The following is an 18704-nucleotide window of genomic DNA, read 5'->3' as shown; positions in this document are numbered from 1 at the left end:
CGCGGTGGTCGTCAAAATAATTAATACCAAATCGATATACTATATGTTTAGCTACTGTCTGTGCTGGTACCGGGATTGAAAACAAACAATATTACGTCTTCCGGGATGATCGGGGATTCGGGGACCGCGGTATAATATAATAACATAATTTAATAATTAATAATATAATATAATATTGTAAATAACGCGCGGATGAAAGTTCAATAAACCTCGACCCTTAAAGATGTTGCGTCTAAATCACGAGTTTTAGTCAAAACTACTATATATACGTATATTATTATTAGTATTTCGAGAAAATCTAATACTCGTCCGTAAACAATGCCTAACTTTCTAGGAGCTAAACAACAACACGAGTTATATAATAGGCTACACTCGAAAACTTCTTCCCGTATACACCTATATATACTTATAGAAGTACCTATATACATGTACAGGTACGATATATGTATTATACCGCGTATATTCATTTTGAGCAGAACTCCAATATTATTCCTTATCTCAGCATCCTCAGCGTGTATTAGTGCACTCCGATATTAACAAATAGTTTATTTAGCAATTAACAAACTTTATTATCAAACGACAGTACGAGATAATGTTGTTGTAATATTATTCGATCAGAAGTACGTTTCACGATTAACGGACCGTCTATAATATAAAATATACGTATACGTACATTAATAATTGAATAATCTATTTTAATTGTGCCATAAGATAATATTATATAGTCGAAAATTGAGATCTCAAGCCACAATACTATGTTAATCGAGCAATGGATAACTTGAAACAAACTTGAACCTTTTAAAAATAAATCGTATAACAGAAATTACATTTATTTTTTTTATTTATAATAAACCAATTGAATATATTTTTTTTTCAGTTGCTCTCGTCGTTCAAAATAGCCTATGTTGTTGTTGGATTGAATTCTAATATTTACATTTTTTTTTTTTCAAAATGCTCCCTCTTCGATATTAAAATAATGTTAAACGGTAGTTTACATAATATGTATTAATAACTAATAATAAAATTCAAACATACGAGTGCATTATAAATATTTTAATTTTATGTATAAATTATTTATGAGTTTAATAATCAGCGGTCTGGCGACATTGTTATTATTAAGTGGGCGCGATCAGGATTACAAAATTTTCAACCCACCCTTTAACATGTACATGCCCCCTTTACCGCGACCGATGATAAAAATGAATATTAATTTATAATATTATATCATTTTTTTATTATACTTGATCCGTTGATCGCAATTCGAATATTTCAAGGCCGATTGAACTAATTTATTCCTTCGCAGTCTCGCAGTACGTCGCGGTATGGTATACGATGTGTTTATATTCAAAACACAAACTCAGCACACCCACCGTCTACACCCTACACTATACACACATCCCCTCACCCAAATCACCGTGGTGAATATTATTATACAGTCGTACGACAACGAAATGTTGTAAAAATGTCGGTGCGCACAAATCTAACCTTAATTTTCATTCTCAAATTCCGATTGCAACCCGTTCAAAGTATAAGTATAAAATATGGTGTTTTCAAATTATTAAAACTAAATAAACAACACGGTTATTTCCGTATTTCTATATAAATGCAATACAGAACGGATTACATGGACTAACAATATTAGGCGTTAATATTCCAACAATATTAAGTTTTTACTCGAAATGCAATTCATTGTTTTGTACTTCACATTCCGATTTCCAAGTATACTATTACAATTTTCAGGAATTTAATCAAAATGTTTATAATATAATAATATCCTTATGAATTTAAATGTCACTTCTAATGATAACTCAAATAACATCACACTTTTATTGAATTTTATTTTTATTATACCTGTTTTATTTGTATATATAATATATACGCGTTTTATAATAATATAATAAACGTCGATACGCGTTGTTTAGAGAACCGACGTTCGTTTGGACGCAACCGGGATGATTTTCTCCGGCGCACGACAGGGCTACACCAGAATTCGGACCACAGTCGGGCTCTTCCGCTACGCACGCATATCAGCAGCATTCCGATACAGCGGCAGGTCTCCCGCGTGTATACATAATAATATATAGCGCAGTCCATAATACGTGTAGTATTCCCCCGGACGGCTGAAGGCTTTTTTTTCGCCCTCTCGGCGACTATAATATATTATCTACTCCTATACACGTACGTACACACGCTGTGTGCTCTTCCACCTTCTCCGGCCTTCCGACTCCCGTCCTCCGCGTCGTCATATTGTATCTGTCCGCACAGAGAGTGCAGTGTATACAATGTCTGGTGTGGTGCTGAGCGCTATTTTCCGCCGCCGCCGTGTAAATGCGTGTGCGGTCCATTGTGCGGGGCGGGCGGCGATGCAGCGTCATGACGTTTCGCGAGGGAAATGTGTTTTCGAAAGAACGGCCGAAGTGTGGGGTAGGTTGGGGGGGGGGGGGGTTGCGATAGGACGAGAATTCGTATAATGTATACAATGTGTGTGTGTATATGTATATACGCGCATAACACCGCGAAGAGGAAGAAGAAAAAAAAAGCAAAAGAAGAAATGTACAAGTGCGTGTATAATTTATATATATATATATATGTTGTATATACGCATTGTGTGTGCGAGTGGTATAATGGTCGGCCGGGGACGGCGAGTGAAGAAGGGCGGTCGGGCGGCGGTGCGACGGCGTTGAAGAAATCGAAGGAAAATAGCTACATTTATTTCGCATGGGATATAATACGGGTGTGTATATATATTCATAATAAAATGTGTGTATGTACGCGCGTGCGCGTGTGTGTGTGCGAGATTTTACATGGTGATGCACTAATATGTATACGTGTAAGATGTTTTTTTTTTTTTGTCCGTATATATTTATTTCACTTCCCGTCCGTCCGCGCGCGACGAGACTGCTGCGGAGGTGGCGGACCGGCGGAGGCTGCGGCGGCGGCGGGGCGGAGGTCGGCTATATCTTTCCGAGATTTGAAATATGAGCTCCTCGGGAAAACTGGGCATTCAGACCGTCGACCAGCTGTCTGTCCTCACACACACACACACACACACACATACACACGCGAAAACGCGCCCGCGCACACACATCGGTATCCGCGGGAAAAAGACACATTTCACGGTTCGCGAATTACGCGCGCGCGTGCGATTTTTCTTTTCGAGATCACCGCCGCGTTCTTCACGCGTCCTTGCGTTTTTGCGCAAAAATCACGGGGCTTGCCGTCGTGTAGTAGACGACGACTGTAGAGATTTTTTTCCCCGTTTTATACTTTTCCCGTGTATTCTATATCGTGTCCCGCATCCTTTCTCCACCTGCCCATCATGTCACACGCCCGTGCAGCACCGTGTCGGGGGGGAAAAAAAATAAGCCAATCACTTCGGGGTGGTGTGGATAATGTCATAAGAATGGCCGGCCAAGCGCATGCAGAAGACGTCGCGGCGGCAGGTGATATACATATTATAATTTTACGTATAATGTCGTGTTCGTGTCGACGAACTTTTTCCCGATAATGTATACACTCCACGACGTTTTCACTCTGCGTCGGAATTTTAAACCAAACGCATTATGTCTTATGCTTATATAATAACATAATAGACGTAACAGTTAGTTTCGTCATTTAACCGGGTATTAACTGCTGCGGTAATGGTTTATCTCCCCTTCAGTTGACATTTAAAATATAGAGCCTTATAAAATGAATTTCGGTAGTTCAGTATAAACAACTTTAAAAAAAGGTTCATTAATAAAATAATCATTCAATTTTTTTACTGTTCCTCGTTTCCACAATAACAGCTACGTTTAACCCCTAATTTGCATTAATAACGAAAAAAATACTGCACGTTGAATACAAACACAACTATAAAAAAAAATGTATATGCGAATGCAACTTAACCCATTCACGTTTATATACTAGACTTACTTATGCGCGTTTTTGAGTGACTATTTAGTTTTTCATTTAATCTTTTGTATTACAATTTGATTGTTTTACCTGGTAATAACCTCAACCTTACTCATAATAATATTAATATGTTTTGAGTGTTTAATATTATATTTTTTTATACATTTCCGACTTAATTTTTTTTTGTAACACGGCGTTATGGATAGGCAATTTAGGTACAATATGATCACAGTTAATACATTAATTTATTGTCTTGTCGGTGACCACTGACCAACTATGGTCCGTGTATTAACCAGCTCTCCATCAAAGTAATAAAATTAAATCAAAATCGAAGATAATAACTTTATATTTCGTCTAGATATAAATAACATCGTATTTATCGTTTTGCAAGAACACTTAGGTGATCATTAATTATTCATTATCCACCACGATTCACATAAATTATTTAGTCGTTTTTCTTATTATTGTGTAGTCGCAGTTCATGTTTAAAAAAAACCCGGAAAATCGACTCCGAACATTGTGTTTTTCAAAGTCAATAGTAAAACGATTACTTGATCCTCTAAGAAATTTTTGTATGGCCCTCGTTAAAAAAAAAGGTTGTTTACCACTAGTTTAGATAATCCAATGAAAATATTATAATTATGCCATGATCGATTCGGAAAATTATACCTCGTTATTTCTGGTCTAATAATACGAAAGAACAAAATTGCTATATAAATATTATAATAATGTAATTATATTATTCATTTTACATGTATTTATAGTTTGACAGAGTTATTATCAATTTCAAAATTATTTTTACTTATAAAATATAACGTTAAACTAAACACAATACCAGTAAGATTTAAGAAAAATAAAACTTAATTTTGTTCATTATGTAACAATAGTATGTTTTACGAATATTTGTTAAAGTTCGCGTGTAAGCTGGGAAACAAAAACGCGATAAAAAAAAAAAAAAAAATTCTAGTGTTTTTAAAGAGTTGTAATGTCTTTATGATGCTGTTATGTTAGTTTTAAGGTGTGATATTGAGTTTGAAAGTAATAATAAATATTATCCAATTAAAAAAAAAACAAAACAAAACAATAATGGTTATTTAACCTATAAACTATCGATTTTTTTGTAGCTGCGTTTTCTTTAACTTTTCGTTAGGTATTTATCATAAGCTCTTGAGAAACTAAACAAAAAAAAAGTATAAAAGATGAACTGTTTAAAATATAAATTAGATGTAATTCCCATGTCGATAGTTAGGATTACTCTATATGCATTTGAAACTTTTTCATTATCCAAAAAAGTATCCACGAAAAAAAAAATTGTTATTCGTTGTAAATCCAATTTAAACAATCCTTGCTTCGCTTAGAATTTTAAGCGTAATATTAAAGTATTATGAATTACATTTTTGGATTCATATAAAAAAACCAGTGTATATTTCAGGTAATATTTTTATTTCATTAAAAAATATAGGTATAGCTATAGTATTAATTGATATATAACAATAATATTTTTATATATTATACTAAAACGTTTAAAACAAAAACGAACTGCACGCTTGTTGTTATGTATTACCATAGGAATAAATTTGAAAAATGAAGAGTTTCGGGATGATATAGCTGGTAATTAATTTATATACAGTGGAAACTTACATAAATATTTGCCACCGAAGTAAGAAACTAAAAAACGTACCATATATGATAGAAAAATGAGTCGTGTCGCCTTTCAAGGTTAGTGCTAGATTATTATATATTTATTTATGTTAATATTATATATATATAAATTGCAAACAATATCGTTTTATTTACAATAAAACACCATCCCATAGTTGGTATGTCTTTGAACGTCATAATATGTTTAAAATCATGAAATTCCTGGTCTTATACAAATATACAATTATATATTTTTTTATTATTTTTTTATTGTACTGCAATAGACTTTGGACTGGGATATCCATTATACGTTTATATAGGTTTTGAAAATTCTGTATCATATACAATGTATCCACAATTTTTTCGGGAAATAAGCATATTAATTATATCCTCATTCTTCTATAATATTTTTTTTAATCTTGCTTTTACAAAAATTTGGAAAATATATTTATCTTATTAAATAAAATTGTAACAAACTAGAACAAATTACATTTTTTTATATTTGTTAGAATAATAGTTGTTAAATAGAAAAACTAATCTAATTTGATTAAATTTATATATTTATTGTTCGGATATTTCCCATAATTCGTAAACATAGATCCACCTAATATTTTGAAGCTTCTAGTAAAATTTTATATAACCTGATAAAAATGGGGTTTTTTTTAAAAAAAACCCTTAGTCATAATTCTAAAATAATTAATTTATCTAAATTTTAATCGCAAACTGACCAACCTAACTCTATAATGATCATTTCAAAATGAAAAATGTAAAGTTATAAACAATTTAAAAGTTGATATTTTTAGCTAAATGTTTGTTTACCAAATGGATATTAACATTTTATTTATATTATATGCATCTCCTCGTCTTTAAAAGACTCCCAAATAATTTGCACGTTGGATATAGTTTTTTAAAACTTATCGTCATTGCGTGAAGACGTATGCACAAAAAATGCCTAAGAGTGAGACCATATATAGGTTGTCACACGGTTTAGTTATCACAATGTTAACCACTTTGAAACTTTTTTCTTATTTTTATTTTTATTGGAAATAAATAACCTATACATCTAATGCACAATAAATTTATGTGGTAAGAGAAATAACAATTAAAATATAATATTGAATAAAAAGCCACCCATTGACGACACTTAGCATTGTTAATTATATATTAATTTATATATAACTTTGAAACTAGACAGTAAATTATGTCAATAATAATATGTAATGTATACAATGTTAAATCATTTTTATCTCGGCTATGGACTGATTGCAGTCGTACTATAAATTTTAAAATGAACAGAGTTAACTTAAATAACGTGAAGTTTGTTTTCGAATGTGTAAAAGGTTCGAATTCAATACAATTAAAATCAGTGGCGTTTCAATAACTTGTTGCGTATATACTATAAATGGATATTAATTAGTAATTCTAAATTTGACTGAAATTTAATATTTATAATTGAAAGTTTAATTTTGATGTGTTTTATCATTTTATTTATTCGAGACAATTATTAACCTCGTGGTGATATGACAATTAAATATTAACCCAAAAACGAAACAAATTTATAAATTCAATATTAAAAAAAAAAAAACAGTAAAAACTGTGGCAACTTCCCCGGTATCCCTTAATACTATAATATTATAATCTCATGCGAATATGAACTGTGTGTATACTGTATATTATAGTATTATATTATAATACCTGTAAATGACATATTAATAAATACGTATTATTATATATTCTTATCGTCTTTGGCGGTCTTGCCGGCATGTTGTATTGCAACAAGAACTGCGTGCATTCCGTTTCAATTACCGTCCAAATCGATTGACCTAAATAACATAAGCATATAAATTATTATTTATTTACAGAAATATCAATAATAATCAAAATTTTTAAAATTTAATCGGAAATAAGTATAATTATCATAATATGCACGATGATCATTTTATCATCAAACAGTAATTTTCTTGTTAAATTCAGTTACTCCTAAAACTTTTATTTATTATTATTAATCTAGTTAATTTGATATATTTTTTTATTTCACAACGTTTTTGAAAACAAAAATATACTTTTAAGTGTTTTTTATCATTTATGTTATATTATATTTATATTATGTAGGTATATCGAGCGATCGGATGCGTTTGCCACAAATAGTGTATATATTGACTTCACTGTTTAAAAATCTTTAGAGATATATGTTATTTATTATATACTACGTAGGTAATATTATTATGATCTTTTTCGAATACACGCGTATATTAGATATATTATACCGGTCGCATGTTTGGCTACAAAATCCCGCCACCTATCAAATATAGTATAATATGTCCTTTAAAACGTTATTGACACGAAACGAACTTGTTTACCGAACGGTCCCCATCGCGTGTATTTGACGCGTTTGATCACCATCGCTGCTGCCACGCGAACGATCATGATTTTTTTTTCGATCTTGCGGTAAATATGTATAATATATATGCAGTACGTTGACATGACGAAAAGAACTATTTATTTGACGCTTACAAAAATAGTATGTCATCGTCAATGCTATATGTACATATTACAACCAATTTTAACGATATACAGAGTGATCCAAACTGATTTTTTGTTTATTATAGCTATTTATTTTTAGGTTCATGTGTTGATTTTAACTTAACATTCTACAAAAAATAGAATATTTTTCTAAAACGACAAATATTGATCAAATAGGAAACCTGCTTATAACTATTTACTGTAATTAATAATGAACATTTAAATTCTAAACTTTGATGGAGTAGTCTGATTAATACAACTTTTGTGAGGTACGCCCATTTTACTTCGCTCATCTAAAATCTATAAATTATACTATTTAATATTTATAGTAAATAATTATACTGTCCTCGTCATTTGAAATAATATGGTCGTAGATAAAAATCATTAAAAACAAATCTATTAAAACCTAAATAAATGTATATTTTCTAATATTACGCAAAAACATTTTTTTTCTTTACATAGAAAAAATAGCACAAACTGACTCATTGAATACTTCGTTAAGCCATCGTGACCAGCGGTGCAATCAGGGGGGGGGGTAAAGGGGTTTTAATCCCCTCCGACATTTCTCCGAGGCCTAGTATAACAACCTATAAAATCGTATGTATATATATTGTAATAATGTAACCCTCCACACGGAAATTTTTTTCTAGTTGCGCCACTGGTCAAAGCTATTGTATACTATATTACTCGATTGTAATAATATTATATTCAACAATATAGATTTATATATGAATATAGATTCAAACATTTACCCATTTGTAATATCATTTTGTACGAACGTTCATTACGTCGCGTTGTCAAGATCAATTTTAAATCGTAAACGCCCCATAGGCATGTCATTCTCGGATAATAATAAATACGAATAATATGCGATATCAAAACAAATGAAACTAAACGTTAAAAAACAATTTTTACCGGTAAACGTACGTCGGTACCTACGCATTGTTGTAGCGAAATATATATGCGCCACATATTATGTACCAATATTCATTTATATTATATCATAATATCTAATACACAAAGGTACAACTATAGCTATCTATGTTTTCATAAAGCAAAAATACGGTTTTGTTCTCCGAGAGCCATATAATATTATTTGCCCTTTAAAAATCATATCCCGTATAATATGTAATATAATATTCTCATTAAACCACACACACACATATACATATATAAGTACCTGTGCACTTTCCTCAATGTCTTCCGGCTGGTAAACGAATATCGCAATATCAAGACATCGCGGAGCGCGCATGGCCACAAAGACGTAACGGAGCCGGTCTCTATTTTCCTTTTTCTTTTTTTGTTGTTATTATTATTATTATTATTATTATTATTATTACTACAAAAATGTACTACTCGCGTTTTTTAGTCTTTCCGGCGACGAAAATGACGGATTCTCCTTAACAAGGGTTTATATGAAAACCCGGCGATATTAAATTGCAATGCGACGACGACTATATACACCGCGTATATATACAGTATTGCCTTTCATTTTTTCCCCTCCCGCAGACACTCGACAATAGAGGGGAACAACTCTCAGACACACGTGCATACTTTTGCCTTTAGCAATTTAATATATGTACGCTCACACACTCACACACACATTTACGTGTATAAACGACATTATATTATTTTATATACGCAGACCGGTACCGAAAAACGTTTCCGAAATATTGTAATTTCGCCGTTGTCATAAAATCGCATACCCATCGCAATCATAATATTATTCTCGTCGTGGCCGAGGAAAAGGTTTCTTCCGCGACTGCAGTCGCTCGAATATCGGTTTTTTTCTTCTTCTAAAGATCGTTGTCAGTACGTTTAATCAATATTATAGGATTAGCATTTATGTTTGACGAGTGTAAAATATACGGCGGTCGCCGACGTGTTAATAAAAATAATATAGTGCGATTCGCGAAGATTAATTGCGACGCGAAATCCCGTCGCGAATAAATTTGACCAACGGTCGATGCCGTTTGGTGACAAATTGTGACATACGTCGTATATATACCAATAACGCAATAATTAATAATAATATGATTGGTATATAATATTATGTTGTTTCTTATGTTTTTTAGTATAATGAATAATTTAAACGCGCCGATAATCTATTACGACAGTCGTTGATTTGTTCAGATCTTTAACGTGCAATTTAATTATTATTTGTCTATAAAAATTATTTTACTTGGCTCAGTGTTTATTGGAACTGAATTTCGAAAAATATAAATTAAGAATTCGCTTTTTTGTCTTAGAAACGTTTTTTTTATACAAATATCGAATGCATATTATACACGGAATATGAATTGTATAATATTTGTATGCGATAAAGTTGTAATTGGCAGAGTGTAAATGAAGTCATTACTATAGAAAAAATTGTAATCGTAAGAAATTAGATTTATTATTTGAAAAAATGTGATGTTATAATAAGCCCACAGAGCATTTTTTTTTTTTGCACAATCGCATAAATCAATATGAAAAACGTATAAACGTGTTTAACTGCTGGACTTCAGTTGCGATTAAAGAGTTTTTATTATAAAAAGCACATTCTACTTTTTGATAAGCGGCGAGCTGTTGCGCACTCGGCGAGAACATCGTAAAATACTTTGCTGAAAGTAAGAAAAAAAAAGTCAGCATTTAGCGGTTTTCGATGTCTAGGTATATGCTAATGATGTGCCGAGGGAACGCAGCTACCCTCTCCTATAATATGTTATTATAATAATATTTCATTTACGCGCGCGACGATAGTGGTGTGTACGTGCATTGAACAAACTGATATTTCGGGGGTGAATTAGGCAACTCATCGTGCGTTTCGACACGTCGTCGGCAAATGCCACCGACGACAAGGGGTTGGTGTATTTTTCCGTCAAGTCTTCGCACCCCAACACTTTCGCGGTGCGTAACAGATTTTAATTTTTAATTGTACATCCACCCTCTTACATCTGACATTACGTCGTGTACACGAAGCAATATGTATAAAGCATATAATACCGTTCGACGGCGACATCGGCAATATAATCGACGGCAACAGATAACGACGTCTTTATAATAATATTATGAGCCCGAGACGGCGTTATTGGTGGTTATATATTTATTTTTTTTCGTTTCGCTTAATTTTTTTTTAGATACCATTAAAACGATATCGATTGATTATTTCCCGCCGTTTATTAGCCGTCGGGGTTATCCGATAAAAACGAAATCGCTAACTTCAAGACCGTTTATTTTCCTCGCGTAGTACGATGATTTTGAATGTAATAACATCAGTTGATTATATTTATATTTAAACAAAATAATATGCATTATACTCAGTTAAACAGTACAATAAACCTCGTTCGACCTATACCGCCTTCGGTGGCGCGTGTAATTTATAATTTAAGTTAAGCGACATTTTTGTCGATATTATATTTTTTTTATTCGATACATCGTCATAAACGACCGTATTACTTCTGTCGAATCGAATTGATCAAAGAAATAGTCATACTAAAAAAAAAAAAAACCGAAAGCGACTCGTAAATGCAATTATAAAAAAAAAAAACCTGTTAAAATTAAATGTCGTTTTTTTTCTCTTATAAAACGTAGAAAAAGTAAACCGGAACCTTTCAATCTTAGAATGTTACAATAAATTGTCCCGTGTCCTGTGTGTGCGGTTAAGACGATAACTTAAGCTCATAGGTTTTGCTCGATCGCTACTCCTCCTCGTTTGTATTGATATATTATATAAGTACACAGAGTACAGCGTGAGCTGGTTATACTATATACATAGCTGTTGACTGATGACTGCTGCGCAGTGTTATGCAATACCTAAATTTATCTGGATAACTATACAATTAGTATCCCAAATAGAAATTACAAATAAATTGTCATGATTGTTTAAACGGTTTAATATTTATTAATATATAGTTATTAGCGATTTAAACTAAACTAATACGTGTTACTAAATTATGTTTTTAAAAATAAGAAAAATAAATTTCATTTTTATTTGTAGATATAATCATTTTTTTTAACTACCTATCCATAGATGATTTTTGAGTTCAACATATTAACTATTTATACTTAAATAAATAAAAAAGCAAAAAGATCCGAGTACAACACTGCTGTTGTGTGCACACTACTATAATATTATATTTTGTAATAATACCTATATATGTATATATATATATGTGTGTATGTCAGTGGTTTCACGATAATTTATATGTTTTATCTTTCTTTCTGCCTTCCCTTACTTTGTTTTTCTTCCGTAATATTCAAATGAACGACGACCAATATTCGGATCATCGGACAACTGCAGCGATTTAATATAATATACATCGTTACAATAATATATTATATTATAAAATTGGTTAGGGCGTTTCAAACGCTTTGACCCGCAAATTATAGATTTTGGCGTCGAATTAACTGGCCGCCGTATTCGCTTGTTGACATATATTATCATTGGGTTCTTACTATAAGCCTGCATGCGGGAAATCAAGTCTGGAAAATAATATAATCGTTGTTTTTCGCGCAGCAATAATAATTATTATAATAACTGCAAAATAAAATGATTTATTTTCATATTTTTTCTTAACTACCCAATAAATACGTAGTATTATGACGTTTAACAATGTATATCATATAATTCGATGATAATGTTAAAAACTCAAAGTAATTACAATAATGTGGGAGCGTATAGACGTATAAATGTATAATATGTACGCAAGTCTGCATGGTGTTTGTGTGTGCGTGTGTGTGTTTGACGTTACGCTATTTTCAATAATAAGTTAAGTATAATATTCAGTGTCGACAGTGTCGTACTAATATAAACAAAATATGATCGTGTCAAGATAAAAATATATGATACTTAAAATATTTATGTAAATAATTTATGAACTATAATCAATTTCATATAAACGATAAACAGATAATTTAAAACTAACGCTTACTTTGTAAAATTGTATTTTCGCTATAAATATGACATTACATAAACATATATAAGTTTAGATTTTTACAATCGCAAATGCATGTGACTGAAATACGATTGCCCACTGCAATTTGAAAAGAATAAACAACTAACTATAAAATAACTACAATGACATATTCGTAACGAAATATTTACCTATAAATAAAAAAAAATAATTAAATGAACACGAAATCAAAATCAAAACTAATACCTCCCAGTACAAATAAAAAAATTACACCTATACAAAATTAAAATTGAAAATCTTGTCACGAAAAATCATCGAATTTATTTCAGATGACCGTTTTATTTAAATAAATGAATATTTTTATCTGCACAATTTAGACTTCACTGATACAATTATATATCTAGCTAGGTAATGGGTTTAAACCCGTGTACGGTTATCAATTTATTGTGTGGCCATTATTACGATCTATAATATTATATTATAGTAGGTCGTCGTGGTCTCGTGGATGATTTAAAAATGCTCGGTTTAATGGCGGCTAGCCGTTTAAAAACCGCCCGCAAAGGTCGAGATGATTTTGCGAAACACGCGTACGAGCCTCGACGGAATAATATTATTGCGTAATGCGTGTTACGTGAGATTGATAATTATTATTATTCTTATCGGTTATCGGGGGGATCGCGACAACCGTATCTGCCGAGGCTCGTCTCAATTATACGTTATTATACGTATTAAGGACCGTACCAGCGGAAATGATGTCTTGTTAAACGAGACAACCGCTCTGCATCTATGTGTATAGCGGTGTGTATAGGTATTACCTGTAATATATTATATTATTATAGGTACCGACGTTATCGTCGTTGTCATTAGCAGCGTAATGATTAGAATACACAGAGCCATCGTCACCAGCTCCGCCGAACGAGATAAGTGTTTTGATGTTTAAACGCTGCAGGTACTGCGTATGATAGGGAGGTTTATTCATTTGGGCGAGTGACTCAAAATCACTATCTTTTAACTGAAATTCGTATGGATGCCTAACGTGTCTAATACGCATTACTTCCCAATTTTAATATCACGTGTTCAGAATCACAGATCAATCTAAGGTGAGCCGAACGACGTTATTAACATATTTTTTACCCGATTTACAAAACGAAATTGACAATCCTCAATAGTAATATATTATATTTTTTTTAATATCACAAAGCTGTTTATAGATAATAAGTATATTATGCACTACTTATATATGGTTTTAGGCAAAATAGGAAAATAGCGTTTTATATCGCGATGTATACATTATACCTTATAGACGAAATAAATTGTATTTCATTTTTTCTGTATTATATTCTTTATTATTATTTTTCTGTGAATAATAAATTCTTATATAGAAATAGATAATTCCGCCTTCAGGTTTCGCGAATAAGTTCAAGTCTGCATTATATTATCTTTTTTTTTCCACGTACCTACTGCAGAAGGTACGTCTTCTTATTCTTTGGTACAATGCTAAGTATTTTATATTTACGAAAAAACTAGTAATAAAATCGCCAAACGATCGTTTAATTTCTCGCCCACGTGATGTATAATATAACATGCTCTACTCGAGTAAATGTTGGGCCATATTACGTGTATAAATTAAATTGCACATAATATCATGTAGCTTGTGCACGGTATTTATTTGTATTGAAATTATATAGATAATCTATATTATTCATTCATATCGATAATAATCCATGTATGTTTAAGTAAATGCTTAAATTAAGTTCATTAGTACGTTTATGTAGGTGGAATTAATTTCTTAAGCAGCATCGTCGTTTTTAATATACTATTGTGTGTCTGCCACTAAAATAATTATATTTTTAATTATTAATTACTCCGAGTAGGCGTGATGGACGTACAATAATATGATGTATTTAAAACCGTTGAAATTAAACCATTAAAACGGACGTCGTTATAGAATAACAATATTATTATGATCATTACACGAACGCTGTAATCGTAGGCATAATAATTTAATTGTTTTAATATTGCACTTATACACCATTATGATTCAAATGATTTTAGTATTGGAGGTATACTGTTGTTTGAGTTAGCCAAGTCATATAATATTTTATGTCGGTTATAAATTCGATATGCGTTTCTTGGGAAATTGTACTCTAGACACACTTTAATATAATATAATATTATTTTTTTTTAATCGAGTCGTCTATGCGAGAAAAAAACTGTTGTTAAAACGTTAGATACATATATGTGTCACAGATAGGGAAGTCCGGGGTTAGTTTTCATATTGTTTACAACTTTTTTTTTCTTTTTAAGAAAATTGTTTTCTTTTTCAAATGCTGTTTGTCACATTATTCGAAATATGATCTTGAAAATATTACGTTAAATGAAAATTAAACGCTATAATAGTAAAGTCGGAGTACGTTTTTTTTATTTTAAATAATGTCGGTTAAATAAAATGATAAGCCACATTAATTTTAAACTTTTAGTTTTTTACACTAAATTCACATCAAATTGTGTTTAATTAACAAACGCACAAAAATAAAATCTGTAAATTGTAAACAATGCGTTAATAAAATTAACAAATTTAAATAATATTTAGTTTGAACCTTTTTAAAAACAAATCCCAAACTACCATATTTTGATATCATACTGCAGGACTCTCAGTGATAACGTGATTATAATTTCAACGATTAACAATATTTTGTAATTAAATTTTTCGTTAAAATTAGTATCATTTTTCCCACCCAGTTCGTCACGATGGTTGTGACTTGTGTTATATTATGAAAATAATACGTTTCTAATTATTATTTTGTATTAATATATTAATACCAATATATTTTATTGCATTGGTAAGTTTCAGACGAACCAGTTTTTAAACGCGGGCGACAGCGGCCAAAATTCATACGACTCTATAAATGTACACTACCTATGTACTTGTTGTCTATAGCTGCTGTGGTTAGCGAGCGATAAGAATTAGCAATAATGGTTGCTGCTACCCGGTGTAGGTAGGTGGATGCACAATATCGACGGCGTCGACGAGTGTATAGCGACGGCGGTAAACGTCCGGTAAACGGACCGCACTTCCTGCGGCATATCCGGTCTGACATGGAGAGCACCTATACATATATATTATACGTTGCCAAGTATAATATGTGTCTGTGTACTTCGATGGACTTAATATATTATATTATGTAATGAGAATGTCTCGTGTTAGTGCATCACGTGCACATAATATACATACATATATACATTGTATATGTATAAACGGCACGGCGTTTGAGACCCTGCGGACAAAAGATGTTCCGCGAGGGGTGGTCGAAGAGTGTGTGTGTGTGTGGGTGGAGGGGGTACGTTTCTGGCCACCGGGGCGGTCCGCGCGGGCGGCGGGGGTTGGCGGTGTGCGCGTTCGTGCCGCCGTGTCTGCGGTGTCGCATTGTTTAGCAGTCGGACCCCTTTGGCGACGAAGAGGACGCGGTGAAAGGACGGTCGCGGGCCGGGGAGGGCCGCGTGCAAATGTCGGAGTTTTCCTGGACAAGCGGCTGACCTCTTCAAATAATCAATAGCCGCCGCCTTCGAGGGAACACAAAAACCGCCACAGGGTGGGAAGGCTCGGCGGCAGGGGTGGAGTCACCGCTACAACACTACCACCATCGGTATAGTATACCGCTTCCACCACCGCCACCCCCGCACCGTATACACAGTCGCCACTGTAGTTTCTTCTCGCAGTGTTTCCTCACTTCTTCCACACTTTTTCTCCCGGAACCGACCGTCGTTCCACAACATCCCTTCCACGACTTCGTTAACACACACACACACACACACACACACTTCCGGCTCCCACCTACTTGCAGTTGCATCCTATCCGAACGTGCTTGTTATTTTTCGTCGTTTTTTGTAATGTTGTTATAGGACATATTGTAAATAGAGCAATGATACCGTAAAACCTAATAACAATATTATTATCAATATGAAAAATGATAACATAAATAATAATAATAATTTTATATTATACCCACGACACTTAAACATTGAGTTTTTGATTTTAATTACACACGCGAAGTGACGGTAAATTATACTGCGCAGACGCACAGGTACCTATTTATTATAAGACCACTTGTCACTTTTTAACTATACAATATATATTTAATATATATATATTATATTTTTTTCATATATATTTATAAGTTGTAACTATATGGCACTTGAGGGGGCAGCGTCGTCTTACAATTTATTATTCGTTTATATAATTGCATTTCTATTGTCAATTTTCATAATTGTACACCGCGATACGTAACTTTGTAATATTATATAGGTAGTCGGAATCGTAATTAAAAACTATTTTACAAAACGTGTTAAGTTCGCATCGCCGTATACAAATAATAATTACGATTTGACGACAGCGACGAATGACGATATAAATGTACACGCGCAGTTTTGTTTTTATTATTTCAGTTTAAACGACGATGGTGGTTTTCATAGTTATTTGATTAACAATACTCCGAACGTAATTATTTGATGTTATTTATTCGTCGTTTAATCGATGGATTAAAAACGCACCTCTTTAGACGAAATGAGTAATGAGTTTTACAATAGCGTAATTTACACCCGCGGCAAGCAACACGCGCTACTGGTGTTTAAAATTAAAAATAAAAAAAAAGTTAATAAGTAGTTTTCTCAAAGACTTCAAGAGCCCCCATAAATAAATCAAGACCGACAACATTATTTGCTCCGTATAACTGATTCATAAAACAGACGAGTTCTTATGGTAATTAGTAGACGTGAAATCAAGTGAAATAAATTAATTGTCATAATCAATAAAAAAAAAAAAAAAGTGTACAAAACTTAATTACGGTTTACACGACGGAATGATTTATCGTATCTAATTATAACGTTTTATTGGCCGTGTTTAAATATTTTAGGTAGGAATAAACTGTACAGTAAATAAGATTCATATAAAACATTAACTGTACAATGATAGGTCGCTTATAATAGCACATCAAATTGTAAAATAAATACAAAATCAAAAACACGGGAAATTCAAAATCATTTTTTTTACACAATGTACATTATATAAAACGAGTGGTTGATTTTTCGTTTGGGCCTAATTGTATAATATGTATCAGTATAATAATAGTGTAGTGGATTTTAAAAAAAGTTTCGTGTCAAGTGTATAAAACTGTTTAATTTTTTATAGTTTTTTTAGTGTTAATATTGTACTAAACGTTTATCGTTATTAAGTTATAAAATTGTATTCTATGTAATTATGTATGACGTTTTTCTCATAATACAATATATTGCGGATCACAATATGAAAAAAAACCATTTCGACAATAAGTTTCTGATCTTTAAATTCTATCGATGACGGGGCGTATTAAATGTAAATATAAACGTTGTAAAATTATTAGTACCCACCTATAGTAATTTTTCCCCGCGTTAGGACGTTGAGTTAAATATAATTTATAAAAATATAACTATGTAAGTTTACAACAAAATAAAACCGAATAAAATATACATAATTGTACATATATATATACGTAGTATTTACGTATAGTTATAAAACCTTCTAATTCTCGGCGTATATTATGTAAATTAATGCGGTGGAGGAAAATGCGTGGAGAAAAGTTCATCGGGGCAAACAAAGAGTTTCTCATCACACATGTTGCCCGAGGAAACGTCATCATTCAACAGTTGTTGTTGTTGTTGTTGTTGTTGATATTTTGGTATATATAATTTATGGTTCATGGAAAAACTTTTGTT

General features: G+C 32.1%; 1 long non-coding RNA gene across 1 annotated transcript in view; it reads right to left on the bottom strand.

The window, feature by feature from the left end:
* LOC132918233 (uncharacterized) overlaps positions 1-18704 on the bottom strand; it is a 71966-nt gene that overhangs the window by 20577 nt on the left and 32685 nt on the right. Inside the window, exon 2 of the long non-coding RNA XR_009660423.1 lies at positions 7231-7358. This is a non-coding gene — a long non-coding RNA (uncharacterized LOC132918233). The remainder of the gene's footprint in view (positions 1-7230; positions 7359-18704) is intronic.

Source organism: Rhopalosiphum padi, chromosome 1 (assembly GCF_020882245.1).
Source record: "Rhopalosiphum padi isolate XX-2018 chromosome 1, ASM2088224v1, whole genome shotgun sequence".
In the NCBI taxonomy this organism is placed as follows: Eukaryota; Metazoa; Arthropoda; class Insecta; order Hemiptera; family Aphididae; genus Rhopalosiphum; species Rhopalosiphum padi.
This window is presented reverse-complemented; position numbering and strand designations above follow the sequence as displayed.